At 51.9% G+C, this 15,705-nt stretch overlaps 1 protein-coding gene across 2 annotated transcripts in view; it reads left to right on the top strand.

The window, feature by feature from the left end:
- Window positions 1-11,071: 11,071 nt before the first annotated feature.
- ADAR (adenosine deaminase RNA specific) overlaps window positions 11,072-15,705 on the top strand; it is a 30,884-nt gene continuing 26,250 nt past the window's right edge. The window contains exon 1 of one of the 2 annotated variants that reach the window (XM_044990977.1): window positions 11,072-11,207. The gene's annotated coding sequence lies outside the window, so the exon portion shown is untranslated. Of the gene's footprint in view, window positions 11,208-11,833; window positions 11,857-15,705 lie in introns of those variants that run through there. The other variant, XM_044990981.1, reaches the window with a different exon arrangement.

The raw sequence follows: 15,705 nt of genomic DNA, 5'->3' as shown, positions 1-15,705 counted from the left end.
GTCTACACCCGGGTTAGGTCGGTGTAGTTCTCTCTCTCACACCCCGAGAGACGTGCCTGTACCAGTGTAAGTTCATGGTGTAGACCAAGCCTAAGCGAGAGAGTCCCTTTGGAGAGGGGGATAAAAGCAATCTGCTCTGGGCAACTGGGTCAGCCTCTTCCAGAAACCAGATCCGACCAGAGAGACAGAATGGTGGGTAACAACAAGCAGTAGGCAGCAAAATTACCTCTCCTCATGTGTCCCAACAAACCCACTTCCACACAGGTGTCCTTAATCCTGCAATGTTCCATTTGCCAGCTCTGAGCCCTGTCTCCCCTAGACACACACCAAGCTACCCCACAGCCATTGGAGGACACGGCTTGCTCTGAAGCTGGCACTGGATGTTGGTCAGGAGCAACAGGCTTTGTACTCATTAAAGAGAAGTCAGTTAAGCTGCTAGATATTCAGCCACCTGGTGCCTCTGACTGTTTTTTCTTCTCCTTCTCTTTTCCCTTAATGTGCCACTTCTGCCCCAGGGAAGTCATGAAAGAAACTATACAAATTTCTCTCTCTCTCTCTCTCAGATTAAAAAATGCTGTATGCAAAGAAATCTGCTCAGGCCATCCACTTGCACTACCATACCTAGTCTCTGAGATTTGCAAACAGCTATCTTTCTATCCATTTATCATCTCTCTCTCTCTCTGCATCCCTGCCTCTCCATCTGCACAGATCACTAGCTGATCCACAGCTCGGCTCCTTCTGTTGGCTCGTGCTGCATAAAATGATCATCTGTAGTGAATAAAGAATCTGTAGTGAATAAGGGGTCCTGAGGAAGGTGTCATAGGCTTCTGTGGGATGCAGAAATTACTCCGTTATGTGGGGAAGCCCTTTCAGAGGCCCAGATGCACTAGTGTTCCACTTGCTAGACAAATGCATTATACCGTCTCTCGGCTCTCAAGAGCTACATAAATATGAACAAGCTGAGAGACGAGGGCCACCTATCTCCTGGCCTTTCAAGGAGGTTCCTGAAGTTTCTTGAGGAATATGATGGGGTAGGTGTGGGGAATCCACTCAGCTGAGCTTCAAAGTCATACCAGGCAAATACTGTGGCTAGTCTGGGTAAATTCAGACCTGGGCATCTTCCCTGCTGGCAGAAGTAGATTTAAATGAGGATGGCTGCTGGGCTCCTGGCAGATGGCTCAGAACAAGAGGGAAGAGCAGTGAGCTGCATTCCCCCAGGGTAGCTGCACTGCAAAGAGTCACACTCACCCCTGAGCATGACTCTGGGGCCAGTGGTGTAGCTATCTGTAAGCGATGCCAGCGTGGCAAAGGTCAGACAGATCCTGCCCCAAAGAGCTGACAGTCCAGCAAGTGCACAGATAAGACAGGTCACACCAGGAATCTGGGAGGAATGAGTTTTGGTTTGGTTTGTTATTATCTCACTTCCTTGTGGGCATGACAGCAGACGTGTATCCTTAGGTGGGACCTGAATAAGGCTCATCAGCCTGGGCCTGGGCCTGTGTCCCAACCATAAAGGGTGGCCTGGAGAAAGGAGATATGGGGCGCTGCTGGCAAAACAGAGAGAGTCACACTGAGAAAGATTCAGGTTTGGCCAGAAGCAGCCTCACTCCAGGGCTCACTTTAAACTCTTCCCTTTCAGACTCTCTAAATGCAGAGTACAGGGCTCTTCTTCCAACAAATCGTACTGCACACGATGGGAGGGGAGCCTGAGAGAGCGGTTACGGCTCAGGAACAAATACACGATGGAATATTAATGCAGCATAAACTGACATATTGGGAAGCTGAATGAAGTCTGGGATTAGGGAGGGTCATTAGTTTAACTGATTCACTCTCTGGGAACTGCTGTTTCAGGCACAGTAATCCGGAGGGGTGACACTGACCCACTTTTCACCTCCGATCCCCCTCAATAACTGGTGCTGCCGGAGAAACAGCGTGGCCACCCTTCCTACAGAACAACAACGCCTCCCCAGGGAACCCCACTCAACATCCCATCTGATGCACACGCACCCAGGCCATTGCCCGGCGGGCCTGGATATTACAAGGAGGAGTCTGTGATGCTGGCGGGCCTGGTGCCAGCCATGCCAAGCTCCCCACGTCTCCACTGGACACTGGCAAATACACAGTCTGGCTCACCTGCGCGTTAGCAGTGTTAAAATAGAATTAATAGAATGTGTTTCGCATTTAGACTTTATTGAACACTTGTGAGCTGCTGCCTGCATTAATCTCACGTATAACGTCTGTAGCCCACACTGCACAGTAAGATTTGAACATTTGCCTCATAAGCCTTTGCAACTGTGTAAATCACCAGACAGGAGAGAAACATTAACCAGCATGAAATGCTGGTCTCCAGCGGGTCTCATTGTCCTGTCTGACCAAGAAGGCCTATCAATGCCAGACGGACCAGAGTGGAGCATTAAAAGGGACCAAACACTGATGTTTGCCTTTCCTCTTCCCCGTGAAGATGAGACCTGCAAGTGAATTCCTCCATCAGCTGAGTTTGCAACTCGAAGCGGGGAGGTGGGGGGTGGGAAAAGCCCCTAACAAGGAGGAACTGGATCTTTACGTGCTTGGACTCGGGCGCAAGGATTACTAGGCATAAGCAGCAGCTCTCCCATGCCAGGCCTGGACTAGCCCTAAAGGACACACACAGCTTGCTTCTTATAGAAGCTTCTATTACTTTTTGAAGCTTAACATTGGAACTCACTTGTGTGCATCTACGCTGGCCTGCTTTAACCTCGTAAGGAAATCCCGTTTCCTTTTCTTACATAACAAATCGTTTGCTAGTTTGTTGTAGGGTTGGCTCCGAGTGTTGTCTTTGGTGTGAGCTCTAAAGTGCAACAGACCTTGGGCAAGTGACTGGTCTTTGAGGCCTGGGGAGCAACCTGAATATTGCTGTGATACTTGGTATAAGGGACCATCTATCTGCGTCACAGAGCAGAGGACCCGAGGGCACGGCCTGTGACTCCATATTTAGGCTGTTATGGTGCCTGGGAAGTTTACGCTTGATGATTTGCTGATGAAATTAAGTACAGAGCTCCCAGGCGATTTGGGGTTTGTGCCTTGGCTCTTACCAGTTTGCCCTGAGGTTGGTGCTTACGCTCTTGAGCGACAGCCTGGCAGAGCTCAGCTGGAACAGAATATTCTGGAACAACATGCAAACTTCTTTCCTGTGCCATGGAAAGCAGCAGCACTAAATAGTCCGGTATCCACCTGGCCCAGATGAGCAGAACTCTTAGCCCTAGGAACACCAAGACAGTACAGCTACTGCCATCGCAGAGCCTCCGTCTTACCCCCAAATGAGACCCGTGCCAGGAGCCCACAGCCCACAGGCGGTGCGTGGCTAGGGCTACAGAGGACTCAGCCTCCCTGTCTATTCTCTGAGCCACCCTGCTGTCCACGAGGGTGCCCAGCTCAGCAGGCAACGCCCATGTCCGGCAGGGCCGGGGCCAGGAAGGGAGTGGGGTGTAGCGGGGGGGGGCCCCACCTGCACACAGGCATGCACGCCAAGTGCCACTGTGATGGGCTCCTCCGAGCCCGAGTGGCAAGAGGCCGGAGCAGGGAGCAGGACGCAGGCCCACAGGTCAGGAGCGGACGCTGTGGGGTGAGCATGGGGCGGGCTTAGCCCCCCAACGAATATTTTCACCAGCAGCCTATGCTGAAGCCCACACCTAACTTCCATAAAAGTGGAGCACCCTCCTCTTCAAAACCGAAGGGCAGCCCAGTGTGACCAATGCCCCTCGCACAATGGGGCCTGGGAGCTTGGTTCTCGATGGCACGCTGCAGGTTAGGACAGGCCAACTAGATACTACGATTGGCAGCCTATAAATGCTACAGACTAAATTCAATTAGGCATCCCTGCGTTTCTTGGTTCAAGATAAGGGCAGCCCTGGCCTGCATTGCAGAACACCCCAGGCTGGATCTGGCTACGCCTGCAGCTTACCCAGAGTTATACGTCAAGGGATGGTCAGCCAGGGAGACTGAGAATCAAAATGTTCCGATGCCCCTTTGTAGTAAGACGTGCTGCCTTGCGGAATAGCCCTAAGGACACTAACACCTTCCACTGCTACAGCTGATGTGGGAGCTCCTGGATTTCGGCTCCTGAAACTGATCCCCTGGCAGCATCCGCACCTGCTTTGCAATGGTGCAACTTTAATAGACTAAAGGCAGCCTGTGCAAATGTGAGAATGTCATCAGACTGTCGGACCAGGCAAGTGTGTCACCAACAGCTGGACAGACGTGGTCGCTCTCCCCAGAGCCTGGCTTCCCTCCCTCCCCACACCCGGAGCTCGCAAGATGAGTAATTGTTGCTGACACTTCTCTGGAGAACAGCCACGGCTGCTGCCTCGGCTTGATCAAAGCTCAGGTTCAATCATTCATTCAGCAGCAAGAAACCCTGAAAGGAACAGCTTGTGCAATCCCCCAGATAACACACCTCATTGCTGGAACCCACCAGAAAGCTGAGAAACCCACCCCGCTCTAGACATTAGCAAGGGACAAGGAGGTGGAGGTGAGCTGCCTTCCTGCTACATGTTAGGAATGAAAGCCCTCTCCTCTCCAGTGCGGAGACAGCAGTTCTGACAAAGCAAGAGAAACCCTAGTGACAGACCCAGGATGACACAGCATTCTTCATGCACAGGACAAGCAGACCGGGCGGTACATTGCCGAATGCAACCTACCTCCTAGTGCATGCGCACAAGTCAGTCTGGTTAATGGTCCATACCAGCTCATTCACATGCCATTTCACTAGTGTCTTGTGCTAATGTAATGGACACTTACCAGGGACACTTTACTCGGCGGGATTGTTAATTGTCCCATGCTCATGTTTGAACAAACGCACTGTCTTAAACACACCCTGCTGGACATCTGTTCACTCACACAGTGTGATATTGTCACAGTGCTTTTAGCAACAACAACAAATACTGAAAAAACTGTGAAGGGGAACTGAAGGCACATGGGATGTGGAGACTTTCCAGTCAAGGTCACTGGTTTGAATGGGCCCCAGGTGAAGACAATGCTGTCTGTTGTGGGGGCCATGTGAAATGAAGGAGTGACATCAGTCTAGTTTTTAGTGCTATGTGACAAAACCCCTTACTGCTCGCTGGGAACCTCTGCAAGGAGGCCAAAACTGATCCTATCTTGAGCGGATCCACCCAGTGCAAAAACAGTGCATGGGCGTGGGAGACGTCTGTACCTATTCCATGGATAACGAGGAGACGACTCCAGGGCTATTCATCCAGCCCCATCCACCCCAGGAATCCATCTTAAATAAAAACGTGGGCTGTTGAGTTCAGGCAGCAAAAAGCAAGTCGACTACAAATCAAAGCCACCAGCCCTTTTCTGCCTGGTGAGAACAGGCTGATGTCAGGAGCAGAGAATGGAGGGTCCAGTGTCCTTGAAAGCCCTTTAAAATGAAGCTCTGTGGGAACGGCAGCCGTATCCTAGAACTGTCCTTAGAACAGAAAGTTGGGTGGGGGAGCTGTTCTGCAATTCGTTTTATTTCAAGAGAGAAAAGCAATGCACTGCAATCAGAGGCGAGCTGCAGGTTCCAGAATCTCCTTGCCTCGCAAATGCTGCCATCGTGTGGCCTCTGGAGAGCTCTAGGCAACCTTTTAGGAGAGAAAACCATTTGGAACCAGCTCTCCATCTCCCAGGGGGAAGGACCAAGAAGAATAAGAAGCACTTGGCAGAGCTACAGCAAACCAGCCCCAGATCCCCCACCCTCACAGAGCCAAGAGCTGATTAGCCCACGTCCCTCTCGGCCGGATGCACTTGCTGAATCTCAGCAGATAATACAGAGCATGAAATGAAAGCACATTGTTGTCCTCTGCTGGAACAATGTCCACCAGTCAGCATGGGCCCCGTAATCCCTGACTCAACGAATACACCCTGTCCACATTCTTCTGTACTCCGACCCATGAATCAGTTATTAGACACTGGCCCCAGGCAAGTGCCTTATCTCCAGTATGAACTCACTCACCCAGCCCGTTCCCAAACAACAATGGGTCTTTGTCGTTACAACTCCAGGACGCAGACAGGATATTAAGGTTTCTTTTAAAATTAAATCGATAAAACTGCAGTTATTAAAGATGTGACTTTGGCGCCTTGCAATCTGCAGAGCATCGAGCCGCGTTCCTATTGAAGGGAGTTTGGAATCCAGCCGATTTTCCATCACTAAGGAGACCTAAGGATGAGCTCCCATTGATTAGCTGATACTCGTTGATATAAATGTCTCCATCGCCCAATGCTCTATAGCCCCATAATTCCTTGCACAGATTATTTCAAGGCAGACTGTACATCATTCCTGCGTGGGAAATAGAGGCACTGTTGGGTTTTAAGAATAACAAATAAGCACTAAATGAAACAGGATTGTTTCAGCTTACAGAATGATCACAAGCAATAAAAAACGGAACCAATCTAGGGCTTGATTCTTCCCTGCTCTGCACCCTGTGGAGTGATTTACACGAGTGCAAAGTGGGTGTGATGTGCTCCATCCACCCCTCCCCCCTGGTCAGAAGGGGAGCAGAACAAGGAGCAATAGTCTCACGTTGCAGCGGGGGAGGTTTAGGTTGGATATTAGGAAACACTTTTTCCCTAGGAGGGTGGTGAAGCACTGGGATGGGTTCCCTAGGGAGGTGGTGGAATCTCCTTCCTTAGAGGTGTTTAAGGTCAGGCTTGACAAAGCCCTGGCTGGGTGATTTAGTTGGGGTTGGTCCTGCTTTGAGCAGGGGATTGGACTAGATACCTCCTGAGGTCCCTTCCAACCCTAATCTTCTGTGAGTCTATGATTTTACCCCTCACTTGCCAGTGTTGCCAATTCTTGTAATTTTATCATGAGTCTTGTGATACTTGGGGTCTGTCTCAGATCCCCAGCCCCCAGCCCCATGAGAACCTTTGCTTTCATGTTTTATGCCAAGGAAGAGAATCAGTTCCATTGGATCTAAAGCACAAGGTGCCGATCCTGCAAAGACCAATGCACCTGCTTAGCTTTACTACTGTGCAGGGTCCCAGATTAAATCAGTGGAACTACTCCTGGTAGCAAAGTTAATACACTTGGAGGTCTTTGCAGCACTGGGGCATCAATGTGTACTTATGAGTTACAAAGTCTAAAAAATGATGGGTTCATTACATTTACATTTCTATATCACTGGTTTTGTTACAGTCAGACCAAGGACACATTTATGACTTGCCCAGAGGGTGCTGACTGCAATTTACCAGGAATCACCAAGCAGAGCTCCTACAGATAGTCAAACAAGTTCTGTTAAACTGAATGAAAATGCTGTCGGAGCTTAGGAAAATGCTCACTGTTAGCTGTAATGCAATTCTTTTTTGAAGCTACCAGTAAAGCCTGCTTAGTGCCTTAGGCCCCAGTCCTGCAGTGAGCTCCACGCAGAGGATTCCTGAGCAATCCCAGTGCGGGTCCAGCCACACCTAATGCAGAACTGCAGCTTTACCGTCTCTGTCTGAATTACTTGTCAGGTGCAACTACTTCCTACCAGTTATACTCATGCAAACCAACAAAAACATGACATGGTGTCAAAAACATTACACTGACCACCTTCCCGTTCAGGTGGAAAAAACATTCCTTACACCATGACACTTTCTGCCACTCATACTGTATTCAACATAGTTGCTGTCTAGATATTTTGCTCTCCTTGCCAGATGGTAAATTACATACAGCTACTTACAGGAAAGAAACAACGCAACAGACACGAACAGTCTGTTCTATGCCACTAGTTTTCATACTAATACAATTAAGAGGGGTTTCACCTTATGAGATGGAGAATCCGCAGTATTTGAGGGATTAAGCTGTTTTTTAATCAGGATGGATGAGTCCACTTCCAAGTTCCTGGAAAGTGACGTGGGGAAAAAACGATGGGGTGATTAGTTTTTGTTTTGTTTTTTTCAAATAGAAATTTGATTAAGAACGAAAAGCAGCAGCAGCAGCTCTTCTCTGCTCAGCGCAGAGGGGGAGCCATAGAAATTAGAGATAGTCCGTTATCACCTTCCCATAGAATTCTTTGTTGCCACTAACCTAGGGCGCGAGCAGCCTTTACTCTTACTGAAGCTGACGGCATTCTGCGCTTTGCAGACTACTAACAATGCTGGCAATGCAATGCAAGGTCAGAGGGCCCTTGAATCCAAAACGAGCAACTCAACCAGCTGATTCAAGGGAGAATCCTCGTTAGCTGCCAGCACTTACTACTTTTGCCCTCTCCAGACTGACCATTACACAACCCTTCCCGTGGAGATGTTGAAGTGGGGTCCCCTCTTCCCTTCTGTAGCAGGTGTCTGGCTGGAAGTTAAAGGCAGTTGGGTATCCACAAAACTTTAATCTTGCTTCTTTGTCTATTGAGGAATAAGGCAGGTCAGGCCCAGATGCTATTTTCCTCTGGGCCGTTCCTCAATATTAGGATTCACTCAATTCAGCAGTAAATAAAATATTCATGAAAGTGCATTCTTCCTAAAGCCGTCTTGTAGCCAGTGTGCACTATTAAATAGAAGCAGGCGTGCTACTCACAAGTGAAATGGCCCCTTGCCAAGATGTCTATTTCTTGCCCTAATGGATGACACCTATAAGTAAAACCCACTTATTGTCTAAATGACTCTATTTTAGGAAGAGCTACGCTCTCAGGGATATTGAACATTCCCATGGCCCTCTTCAAAAAACACTCCAGAGATAACCCAGTTTTCCAGTCCAACATTATCACTCACAGTAAAACAGGCTCCCGTAGAGAAGGATGAACCTGAGAGCATCCGCTCTAATACCCAGGGCTATACCTCTGTTTAATGCATGAGGCTGGACTGAACCAGGGTTGCTCTCTTGTGATCCCTCAGGCTGAGTACAGGCCCAGTTTTAGGCACAGGGAGCTGCTTGCCTACATTTCTCCTGGCTATTTCACAACATTTGGATGAAACATTTTGACACAATGCCAACTCATCAGAATGTACTTTGTGTGATGAGATTCTGAGATCTCATGACTCTCTCTGAACCCCAGGGCTGGTTCATGAGAAGATGCTGGCCCCCTATCCTCCAGAAAGACATTTATTCATCTCAGCTCCCCTGAAAAGTCAAAGATCCAGTGCGTGACTCTCTTCGTTGGGAGGAGAAGAGGTATCGGTCTCACAGAAGAGGACGGGTAGGGAGAGAGGCACGTCCAGAACTGGGGCATCTACTGGCAGAAGTTCAGGGAAGAGAGGATGAAGAGAATGAAGTTCAGGGAAGAGAGTCTGTCCACAGACTTCCTCACAGGCCACGGCAACTGGCTTTTATAGAGTTTAAGGCAGGGGTTCTCAAACTGGGGGGCAGGACCCCTCAGAGGGTCACAAGGGTATTACATGGGGGGTCATGAGCTGTCAGCCTCCACCCCAAACCCCGCTTCACCTCCAGCGTTTATAATGGTGTTAAATATATAAAAGAGTGTTTTTGATGGGTAAGCGGGGTCGCACTCAGAGGCTTGCTGTGTGAAAAGGGTCACCAGTACAAAAGTCTGAGAACCCCTGGTTTAAGGCCAGGGAGGCCCCTTATGGTCATGTAGTCTGACCTCTGGGATAACACAGGCCAGAGAAGCCCACTGTGTAGCTTACATCCTGCCCCAAGAGATATTCTATTCCTCATACACATCGATCCTATCTGATGTAAATGTGGATGTTCTTATTCACACAAATGTCTGACCCCTATCTACATCCTTAGTGCATTCATTTGTAAGACATTGTCTCTGTTGACCACTCACTTCTGAGGCTCCAGAGAAAGACCAAGAAACATCTGACAGTTTTAAAAGCTACCGTTAACCTGCCATCAACCTGTCACGTTGCCTGGCTCCCGAGGCAGGGGAAGGCTAGTAGCACATCTCTGAGGTATGGGGGAGTGCAACCCCAGGCAGGCTCCAGTTGGGTGCGGGGAAGCACATTCCCGTGGGGGCTGAAGAAGGGTAGCAGAGTGCAGTGGACCGGGGGAGTGAGGAGCGTAGGGTTGCTATCCGGGTTTGACTGGGATCATCCCTTTTTGGAAGTGGCTCTCCTGGGAAGTCTGTCAGGATGCTCGCTACGCACTCCCAGCAGGCCAGTTTTATGGGCTCAGCATCATTGCACATGTCCCTTTTTCTGTACCTCGGAAATGGCACCCAACAGTGGGGGGAAGCCCGTCCATCAAAGGATGGGTATCTCATGAGGTGCAGGGAAAGAGGGGGTATCCTGTGGGGTCTGTTCCTGTGGGGGATCCCTAAGGGAAGGGAAAATATCCCAGTTCCAGGGGGGATCCCTGAGGGGAATGGGGATATATCCTAGGGGCATTCCAAGGGGAAGTACCCCAGGGGGCTGGGGTCAGTTTTTGGGGGGTCCTGAGGGGAAGGGGAGTACCCTGGGGGTGGGGTCTGTTGGGGGTCCATGAGGGGAAATGGGTGTCAGGGGGTGCCCCAGATGGTGGGGGGTCCATGAGGGGAAGGGGATGTCCCATGGGGTGGGGGGTGTCCCGGGGGGGTGTCCCTGAGGGGAAGTGGGGGTGTCGGGGGGTTCCGGGGGCTGGGGGGGTCCCTGAGGGGAAGTGGGGGTGTTGGGGGGGCCCCCAGAGGGGGGGGGGTCCCTGAGGGGAAGGGGGGCTCCGGGGGGGGTCCCGGGGGGGGTCCCTGAGGGGAAGGGGGGGTGTTGGGGGGGCCCCCAGGGGGTGGGGGGCCCCTGAGGGGACTTGGGGGGGTGGGGGGGCCCCCAGGGGGTCGGGGGGTCCCTGAGGGGAGGAGGGGGGTTCCGGGGGGGTCCCGGGGGTGGGGGGTCCCTGAGGGGAAGGGGAGCTCCGGGGGGGTCCCGGGGGTGGGGGGTCCCTGAGGGGAAGGGGGGGTGTTGGGGGCCCCCCAGAGGGTGGGGGGTCCCTGAGGGGAAGAGGGGGGCTCCGGGGGGGTCCCGGGGGTGGGGGGCCCCTGAGGAGAAGTGGGGGTGTTGGGGGCCCCCAGGGGGTCGGGGGGGTCCCTGCGGGGCAGAGCGCGGCCCGGCCGCCCCCGGCAGATCAGCTGGCGCCTGCGGAGTCACGTGGTTCGCCCCGCTCCCGCCCCTCGCTCTCGTCGCGCTGTGACGCCATCAGCCCGCGCCAGGCACCGCGGCGCTGAGGAGAGCGGGGTCTCCGGAGGGGGAGGGGAAGAAGGCGCAGCGCGAGCCCCGGCGGGCAGCGACCTCCCCAGCCACTCGGGCCCGAGCCCCGGGACGGAGGCGGCGCAGCGGTGAGAGGCGGCGGCGGCGGCGGCGGGGGGGGGGCGAGACGAGACCCGGCGGGGGCTGGGGGGGGAGAAGCGGGAAGCGCCTCGGGGCAGCGCGTGCGCAGTGGGGCGGCATGGCGGGGGCGGCGCATGCGCGGTGTGGCCAGCGAGGGGCCACACATAGGGAGGGGGCTCGTCCCCCCCGCGCTTCGCAGCACGTGCGGGGGGGGGGTCACATCCCCTGGCTCCCGGGTCAGCGCCCTGAGCAGGACCGGGGGGGGGGGGCATCCTCCGACTCCTTCCCGCCCCCCCCCGGGGTGCCCCGCTGACCCCCGGAGCAGCGCCCCGGGGCGGGGGGAGCCGCCTGGGACCCGGGGCCGCCCCGCGAGGCCCATTGCGCGTGTCACACACTTGCTCCGCGCCGCTCCCGCTCAGCCAGGCACGTGCAAGCGGCGCGTACAAACTCCTCCTGCAGTGCGGGGCTTCCCGGCGCCCGTGGCTGCTTTCCCTGCGAAAGTGGCGGCTGTTTGGCTAATGGTCCTTGTTCTACCCTCAGCTGCGCTCGCTCTTCACGCTCCCCATCGCTGCAGGCCTGCGGCATGGTCAGACCTCTCGTTTTACTGCAGGGGTGTTGCCAAACTGTGAAGTTAGAATTGACCATTCTTGGACAGTGGTGGGGAATCTACATTCACCTCTCTAATGTTCCCGTTTCTGCTAAAAGACGGGGCGGGGGTGGATGGCTAAATTCTCCTGGATAAATACTCCCAGGGAATCGTCTGATACTATTAAAAGGTCTTCCTTCTCTGCTAGGAATGAGGAAACTTAAAATGATATTGTGAGATGTCCCAGTCAGATGCTGCCTAGTTCAGAGTAAAAGCAGCAAGGAATCCTGTGGCACCTTATACACTAACAGACGTTTTGCAGCATGAGCTTTCGTGGGTGAATCCCCACTTTGTCGAATTCACCCACGAAAGCTCATGCTGCAAAACGTCTGTTAGTCTATAAGGTGCCACAGGATTCCTTGCTGCTTTTACAGATCCAGACTAACACGGCTACCCCTCTGATACTAGTTCACAGTGTGACTGTTACATAACCTACCAGGCAGACCTAAATGTTCGACTGCCACACTTTTATACTAATTTTTAGAGGGAGAAGAGGCCTGTCTGCTGTCAGAATGACTGCCTGAGTGGCCGTATCTGTTGTGGTACCTTTTTACACAGCGTAGGAGGATGCTTTTCAGGGAGACTTTGAGGGAGGAAGTGACTTTTTTTGTCTCAAAGGTCCCAGCATCTTGAAAGGACGAACGGAAGGCTAGCAATTTTCTCTGTTGGGGGTATACAAGTGAACTTAGCAGGCAAGGGCATTAGTGGATCTTTTGCTTGGTTGGGGTAGAAAGGAAGGCCTGGAGTTTAAAGCCCTGGAAGAGAGTTTGATTTATGAGATGGGAGCAGATGATGTGGTCCATCTTCCTGAATGTACATAACTGTTTTGATTTGTTTGGAGATATTTTGGTTTCATGAATGTAATAGACCTATAAGTTATAAATGCTGACAGAGTATGGGGAGCCTAAAAAGAGCTTTGGGGCAGAAGTATTGAACACCTGTAGCTCTCACTGACTTTGACTGCTGATGTTGGATGCTGAGCATCTCTGGTTGTCATGGAGATCCGGGGCTTGATTTTTAGTGTTACAAAGGTCAGGTAAACGTACATACCCAATTTTACAATATTTTGTTTCATGATTGCCATACAAGCTGCTCCAAGTAGTGCCTTCCTAGGTGAGCAGTAACCACCAGGAAATGTGCTGCCTATCATATCTCATTGTTCAGTTATTTACAATATCACAATATCATTTTATCATAGACAGCAACACAGTTATTTTCATCTGAAAAGACTGGGAGATAATGTCACTTTCTACTTGATGTGGAAGCTTTCAGGAAGCAAGCACAGTATTTGACTGGGAAACCAGGACCTCTCTCTTCAAGTGGGTTTAGGAGACACGGATTAGCTAAATGTTACCTGTTGCAATGGAATGTGGTCCTTTTAAAGTTCAGATAGGCAGCAGGTTTAAAACAAATAAAAGGAAGTTCTTCTTCACGCAGCGCACAGTCAACTTGTGGAACTCCTTACCTGAGGAGGTTGTGAAGGCTAGGACTATAACAATGTTTAAAAGGGGACTGGATAAATTCATGGTGGCTAAGTCCATAAATGGCTATTAGCCAGAATGGGTAAGAATGGTGTCCCTAGCCTCTGTTCGTCAGAGGATGGAGTTGGATGGCAGGAGAGAGATCACTTGATCATTGCCTGTTAGATTCACTCCCTCTGGGGCACCTGGTATTGGCCACTGTCGGTAGACAGATACTGGGCTAGATGGACCTTTGGTCTGACCCGGTACGGCCTTTCTTATGTTCTTAGATTTTTTGTTTGTTTTAAACTACAAAATGAACAGATGGTGGCAGTATAGGACTGATTATATGGCATGTGCTTTTTAAAAGGGCTAAAACATTTTTCCTATCTAGATAGTATTGTGGCCTCTATCACTCTCGTGTTTGTCAGGCACTCAGATACTGAAGAATTCTCCTCACAACACCTTTGTGAGTCAGCAAAGCATTACTATCCTCAGTAATGATGGCTGGTCTGAAAGACAAAAGAGTTCTTTGGTGAATCCATTAGCTTCAGTAGCAAATGTGCATGAAGACAGTTTGTAATTAAAGAGGAACACATCTGCTCATAGTGAAATAATCAGATCTTGACTCCTTTCAAGGATGAATATAGATTATATGTTGATTGAGGCCTAGATCAGCAGTTATTTCCAAGGCTGGTAAATGTTGGTGACCACAAATAGAAGTCGTATGTATTATACACTGCACATAATTTGTTACTCATGTAACTTGATCATTCTTAAATTACCGGATATGTAGAACAAAACACAGTGGGCTTGCTAAAATACATAGCTGATATATTGAGCACTGGTGCTCAGCATGTCAGAGAACATGCTACAGGAAAACTGCTGCGCTGACCCAGGGCTGGTGGTGGGATTGGGGGAAGACCAGATGTGTCTTGATTGTCCATCTCTAACTTCTATCTTACGTGCAGCTGCTTTGTGGTAACTAAGATAGAGATCTGTAGTGTTGCTTGCCTCCCAAGCTCCACCCTGTTTGTGAAAAACTGGAGCTGCCAGACATACGATTGGAGTGAGAGTAAAAGCAAGCTGGGAAAACAAAAACGACTTTCAACCACAGCTATAGGAGGCTGAGCTGGACACAGAAGGGGATTTATTCCTGCCCTTTGTAAAGGGCATGTTAAATTGGTTTAGAAACAGTTTGGGAATGGGACAGTGAAATCTGCTGGCACTTCTGCATTGTACCTCTCTTTTGGTCAGAGCCGTAGCCAGCAGCTTTGAGGTTTGTTTCTCCCAGTGATCAACTGAAGAAATCATTTTGTCAGTGAGGATGACTTTTTGGTCTTGACTTAAACAGGGATTTTCCCCAAAGCGTATCTAGCTGGAAGGGTCTGTGTGTCTGTTATGAATAGAGTTATGGTGACTGTGGGTAGGGTAGATAGAGACCTATTGCAGGAGGAGTCTTCCAAGTCATGTGATTCTTATCAATGGGCGCTTCTGACCAATAGCGGATTTGCCATGGCGCCAGGCCCACGGTCCAAAAGGGCCCAGGGCAGCCCCTGCTCTTAAAGCTGCCGGCGCTGGGCTCCCACTGTGTAGCAAGGCCGGCCCCTCCCCCAGTGCTGCCGCTGATCAGCTGCTCCCAGCAGGAGGAGGAGAGGTGGGGGCAGCTCCAGGCCCCAGCGCGCCAAGCGTGTACGTGGGGCGGCATGCCGCGGGGGGTGCTCTGCCGGTCGCCGGGAGGGCGGCAGGCAGGCTGCCTTCGGTGGCTTGCCTGCGGAGGGTCCGCTGGTCCCGCGGCTTCGGTGGAGCTGTGGCTCCAGCGGACTGTCCGCAGGCATGCCAGCGCGAGGTCCACTGGAGCCGCGGGACCGGCAGAGCGTCCCCCACGGCATGCCGCTGTGCTTGGGGCGGCGAAATGTCTAGAGCCGCCCCTGGGGGTCGGGCCTTGGGGAAGGAGGAGAATGGGGCTGTGGGGGCCCATGAGCCATCAGCTGTTGGGGGGGGGGGGAATCATTGCAAAGCCACCAATCAAGGAAGTTTTTCCGGCTCTGAGTTGCTGATTAGCCTGGCCGGCAGGAGCACCACCAGCTTTTTTGCTGCCCTAGGCGCCCCCAACCGGGGTGGCCGAAGATCCGGTCACCGCCCCCCAGATGTTAGCGCGGTGGCCTAATGGTTTGCGCCAGCCCTTCCGGCCGGTCTAGTGGGCAGGGCTGTTTAGGTGTGTTTTGGCCACCAGCCAATCAGCGAGGGGAACTCTGCTCCTGGAGCAGGGGCTGAGCGACCCCCACAGGTGCAGCCCCGCCTCCTTCTCCTACCTGCTTCTCCTGGGCAGCTGCTGTGTGTGGCTCTGCTGCTGAGCAGCTCCCAGCCTCGCTTCAGCCTCTCAGCCTACTAAAGGCA

The sequence above is a fragment of the Mauremys mutica genome, chromosome 17, assembly GCF_020497125.1.
Source record: "Mauremys mutica isolate MM-2020 ecotype Southern chromosome 17, ASM2049712v1, whole genome shotgun sequence".
NCBI lineage: Eukaryota > Metazoa > Chordata > Testudines > Geoemydidae > Mauremys > Mauremys mutica.
The sequence above is the reverse complement of the archived record's forward strand: the minus strand, read 5'-3'. Positions and strand labels throughout refer to the sequence as shown.